Source organism: Corvus brachyrhynchos, unplaced genomic scaffold (genome assembly GCF_000691975.1).
Source record: "Corvus brachyrhynchos isolate BGI_N302 unplaced genomic scaffold, ASM69197v1 scaffold425, whole genome shotgun sequence".
Lineage (NCBI taxonomy): Eukaryota > Metazoa > Chordata > Aves > Passeriformes > Corvidae > Corvus > Corvus brachyrhynchos.
The window spans coordinates 37,088-43,052 of NW_008237896.1; positions in this window are offsets into that span (position 1 = coordinate 37,088).

The following is a 5,965-nucleotide window of genomic DNA, read 5'->3' on the forward strand; positions in this document are numbered from 1 at the left end:
GGGCTGTTTTTGTGTTACTGCACCGTGAATAAATGACTTTATGGAACGACTTCTGAGACTCTGTCATAGCAAACCTGGGGTGGAACCGATGAAGAAATGTGGTCTGACTGTGAGTGTGGGGGGTGTGGGGAGTCAAGCAGGACCCATTGGGTCACTGGAGCTGCTTCTGCGAAGGAGCTGTGGTCCCAGCAGTGAAAGTACCTGGCATTGGGGGTGTGACAGCCAGAGAGTCTCAGGAATGGTCAGACTGGGAAGTTTCCTTAACACTATTAACCTGGAAACAAAAGCCTGTATATCTTGGGAGTTCAGTATGGACACAAGACCCGACAGTCCATCTTCCCCTCAGCAGTGTAAACACTAGGAAACCCACGTAAGACTCTCAGGGTACAGTACAGGACCGTGGTACAGCCCTGACAGAGACAACTATCATGAAAAATTAAAATGCTGTGTACTACTCATGTGCCAGCATCTTTATAGCTGTTAATACAGCTATACATGTAAAACTGTTAATACAGTTTTATTCATACAGAATAAAACAAAGTTCATTTCCCAAACCCTCTTTTTCCAAGTTGTTTGTTCTGATGAACGGAGTCTCTTTACAAGATCTGTGAAATGTAAGCATCACAGTTCCTGGTTCAAGTTCAAACCGTTTAAAATACTTTCCAGTTCTTTAATATCCACTTTCCAAGTGTGAACATGAGAACATGAGGACATGGAACCTTAGCTAGATGTGTTTCATAGAGTGTGACATATATCACTTTGTTCCTGGGATAACAGATGCAGGTCAAATGGAAAAGCTCATGTGAATTTCACTAGATGGTTGGGATCAAAATGAGCAATTCCTCATTGACAGTGTGACATATATGTTTTCATTGTGGCCAGTACAAAGAACTTTGATGTTGGTTGTCTTTGCCTCATAAGAATCAACTGGCAGTTGCAGTTAACAGAAATCACAGGAGAGGGGCCCTGTCAGGAGTTTGCTCATGAATGTGCTCTCCTGCCATTAATCATTCAAAGCTGTTGCTATGCCAAGCAGTCCTTGAACTCTCCTTCCCCTGCCTGCAGTGCTGCCATGGATTACAAGGCTTGTTACAGATTAGGACACTTGCAGCTTGCCTCTGAATCCAGATATCTGCTCCCAGTCACTCAGTGAGCTGGTCTACACCATTCTGTCCCTGCCACACTCCTGACACTTCCCAGAGCTGTAAGGAACTCACACCTTTGATTGCTTCACTCCTTTATGACAACTGGAAAATTTCCAGTGAGACAGTGTAATGGGCAGGAGCTGCCACTCTCCTTAGGTTCTAGATGGAATTTCCCTTGCTATGCTTTTGTCTGTTGCCTTTTCACTGTGCACAGCTGAGAAGAGCCTGGCTTCATCTTCCTTAACCCCATTAGTTAACTGAAGATTGCGGTTGGATCCCCCTTATCTTTTCCAAAATGAACATGCCAGGTCCTTCAGTCTCTCCTCACACAATGTCTGGTGAGCTGTCTTCAGCCCTGATGTCAGGACCATACACACTGTCCAGAAAAATGCTTCACTAAGTCAGTAGGAGAGCAATGCTGATAGAGAATTCCTCTCTCCTGTGGAAGAAAATTAATGTCTGTGTATAACAATTTTTTTTTTTTTAAATGTGTAAATAAGACCTCGTGGAGTTCAGTGAGCACACACAACTTCTTGGGAGCTGGCTGCCTTTCTCAGCCATATTGTGCATAAATAATCGTGCATAATCATGCATAATCAGATGGTCAAAACAGACTCAAGGAACTCTGGGGAAAGCAACTGCCAAGCACTTTGAGGCTCTGCTACAAGTTACCTCAGCAGTTATAACAGAGGTTTTGTATTTTGATTATGTACCAATTTCTGAGCATTTTTGTATTTGATAGAGAGAAAGTAAAGAGAGGAGCCTCGAAAGAAGGAAGAATTGACTAGGCTTTTGGTCCTGATCCTTTGCAAGACTGAGAATAAAGCTTTAAAGCCAAAACACACCTTCTGTAGGGAAGCAGTGCCTGAAGAATTCTCCATATGTCAGTGTCTAAGTGTGAGGTTTGGAATGTGACAAAAACGTGGAATTCAGAGGAAAATGACTCATGTGGGGAAAAAAGTACTGTGAGTTTCCTTCTTTTTTGGAATGTCTGGTCTTTAATTAAGTTTTTGATGATAAAGTAAAAGTAAGGTGACATCAAATATCAAAAAGCAAAGAGAATTCCTGAACCAAAAGAAGGGACCTCACATGATGCATCTGTCTTCCTCAGCCAAAGTAAGTTTCTGTGACAAGAAGCCAGTACATTTTGTTGCCTCAAAAAAGAGCTGGTTGGTTAATCATGAGGGTAAACTTCAAGGAAGGTCCTGCTGGATAAATAGAAATAGATATAAATTGGCAGCGGGCAAAATTAGACTGAAAACTAGGAAGGTATTTTGTATTAGTGTTCTCACCACAGTTTAACAGTGAGCAAAAGCAGTTTTGAGGTATTCACTACAGTACTCAGGATGACATCAGCCTCCTCTTCCCTTCTCCAGTCTGGGCTTGGCAAGATCTACAAAGAGAAAAAGCAGTATCTCTGTTCATGTAAGCAATAGATCTGACTGTGGTGCATTCACAGGGAGTGATGCTGCTGATGAGGAAGGAGCTATTTTTACTTGAACATCATCAAGGTGCAGCCATTTTAATGTCATTTCCCATCTTCTGAGGAGGATTTATTCAGGTGATGGTTTTCATGCTGAATTCACTGGAATTGCTCAGTCCACTGTCCCTCCCATATGCTGGACAGTGAGACTGGGATACTTTCCAGCTCTTGGAAAAGCTACAACCAGGGCAGCAAAATAATTCTAGTCTCAGAGGTTTTGTCTCTACTTGTGCGGGTGGTGCTGGTTTTCAGTGTAACACAGCAGTCTTTTACCAGAACCAATTAGTTTGTGCCTATGCACAGTCCTACAGAAGCCTTCATTACTGACTGTCACCTCTCCTGCCAGCTCAAACAAGTAAAAACACTCCTCCAGCATTTCTGGAAAAGTTAATCATCATCCTACTTCCCTGGGGAGTCACAGTAGGGGAAGCAACATCACCCCAATGTATTTGATATTGAACTAGATCAGACCAGAGGAGGGCTCAGACCACAGATTGTGGGCTCACTTTGGGACAACTGGGATAGCAAATACCCTTAAGAAGGCAAGCATCAATTGTGTCTTTGATGGCCTTCCAGCTACACCAAGGAAGGAAACTGTTTCCCACACTGTGAAAATAATAAGTTTTCAGCCTTTCTTCTGCAGCAAGGGAATAAAAACCTGAGCCCTGTGAAATCAGACACCCAGGAGATGCACTTCACCACCTTAGAGCAATCAACAGTCTGGTCGATATGGTAAGGCATTCACTCAGGATTCTGAGGAATGAGGTTTGTACGTGCCTGTAACCCTTACTCCACCACTCCCCAGCCTGGGGACCCAAGGCTCAGCTGCATCGTAACTTTGGCTCAGGCTGCTGGGGAAATGTTTAAGCTGTGAGCAACACCAGTGAGAAATTCTGAGAGTCAAACATGATAGGAAACAAAATTAGAGGTAGGACTGCTGAGATGGGCTCAATTGAAAAAGGAAAAATGAAATCAGCCTTGTGAAAGTTAAATAAGTGGATTAAAGGAAGAAATCTACTAAAAGCTGTGTATGAAATCCAGACCTTCACCCAGGACCCTGCCTCAGAGAGCACCAAGTGGATGCAAATTGCCTGAGCTCCACTGATGTACAGCTTCAACATCTCCAATACAGGGATCTATAGACTGAACATCACCAACATACTGCGTAACTGTGCCAACCATGCCAATGCATCTATGGGGTTTTTTTCCCCTGGAGTTAGGCCAAAGAGTAGACTTGTTTCAAAGACTCCTTTATCTGTAGATCTGCCTGTCTTACTGGTGCACATCTGTACCAGCTCTGGGCCTGTGCACGAATTCTGTCTGTGCACCGGCCCCATCAAAAATGAAGATACTGTATCTCAAAAAAGAGTAGTTGCATTATTTTTCTAAGCAGGACATTCAACACAGGATATTAACTACAATACTGATTTTGACCTTATAAAGCATGAGAGAAATGAGCTATAGCTCTTATTAGAGAGTATCTGGAGGATCAAAGTCAGAGGGAGAAGAATTTTTTTTTTTTTTTTAATATCTGAAGACCAGTCTGCACCCCAAATTTTTCTCTGATTTTCCCAGTCAGCCTAGGGAAAGCCACCAGACACTTCCTTTTTCTGCATGGAATCACTGTTTCTGAAAAAAAAAGACATCTGTGAAGCCCTGGCATGGGAGAACAACAACATTACAGCAACTTTACTAATTTTTTTCTGTTCTAGGAAGAATCTATTCCCTGCCTGTGGCACGCAAACTCCCTTCCCCTGACGAGGGACTGCAGGGTAGCAGCAGCTGTCTTGGGGTGGCCACAGACCCTAGACCAGCCTGCACTCTATTGCAAAGTTCTGCAAGGTTCCATGGAGTATCTCTACCCCAAGGGTAGAAATTTATTCCTCAGTTGGAGATATAAAAGAGCCAACGTCTTTCCTTTCACATTGTATCATATCAAATACATTCCCACCCACGAAACAACACCCACATTGTTTGGAGAGGCATCTTCAGACTTTCAGAGAAAACCTGTTGTAGCTACCCTTGTCTCAGTGGGAAATTCTGGAGGCTCAAAAGATTTACCATGTGTCCTCTCCCAGCCTGGAAGCGAAGTGATGCTGCAAGGAATTATTATTTCTTGTATAAGATTCACACCATGTGGCTGCAGTTTAAAAAGCTCCTATTTTCCTCTCAGTCTCAAGTGAGGCTTTAGCTTTATGATTTACACCATACTCAACCTCTTCGGGTTCAAAACCGTGTTCTAAATCCTACATTGCAGTGGAGAATAGATAAAATGCTGCTGTTCTGGAAGCAGCCAACTATTTGAGTTGTTGAAGTCGGGACAAAACCCTCTAAGATATTTGGAAAGAACATGCCTTTTTTGAGACTGAGTTGAGGGCAGCTACAGCAGACTTGAGCTCAGGGTCAAAAACCATTTACTGAGACACTGTGGTGGAGAGGGCAGAGCCTGGCTATCAACAGTATTAAGTGTGCAAAAATAATGAGATTATCTGTATTTTGAAACTAATCTAATATGTACATTAGCTGCCAGAGGAAAAATGGAGATAGCTGGCAATGGCTAATTTACAATCTATTTAAGGCCAAATTATGCTGCAAAGGGGCTGTGGCTTAAGCATTGCTGTTTCAAGACCTTGGAATCTGAATTACTTTTATGTTAAAGTTTTGTCTAGTGTGAACATAGTTACTGCTTCTCCGAAAAAAAGAAAAAAAGAACATTAATTTCTCATTAGTGACTAAAACTGTTAAAACCCACTACCTGCATAGCTTAAAAATGCTGGAATTAACACTGGGTCTTTTAGGTTTGGATGCAGGAGGCTGTGCTGCGAGGGGGTGCAAGCCCCAGGTCGGAGCAAAGCTGAAGCAGCAGTTGAGTCAAGCCCATCCAGGGGAGCTCTGAACCGTCCTCTATCCTTGGCCATCGGCGAAAGCGCCCCCCCCCCCGCCACTCTGGTCATCACCGTTATCCTGAGAGTTGTTGATCCTCGAATCAAGTGGAACCACCCGAGGGTCTCCGACCCCGCAGTCTGCCATAGCCACGTTCCACGGCACCGGGGACAAGGCCCAGGCTGGCGCAGTGGGGTCCCGTGCAGGGAACTCCCCGGAGGGGGGTGCCACCCCTCCCCCCCACACATCGGGCAGCGCTGGCCCAAAGCCCACCCCCGAGCCGGGACTGTCCGCGCAGGCGGCCGCGGGGGGCTGGGGTCGGCGGCGCTGGCGGCGCGGGGACCCTTGTTGCCCTGACCCACGGGCGGGCAGAGCACCGAGCACCCCAACACCGAGCGAGCCGCTGCCGCCACACTGACGAACGGCTGGGCCCCCGGCCCGCGGGGGGGCGGGG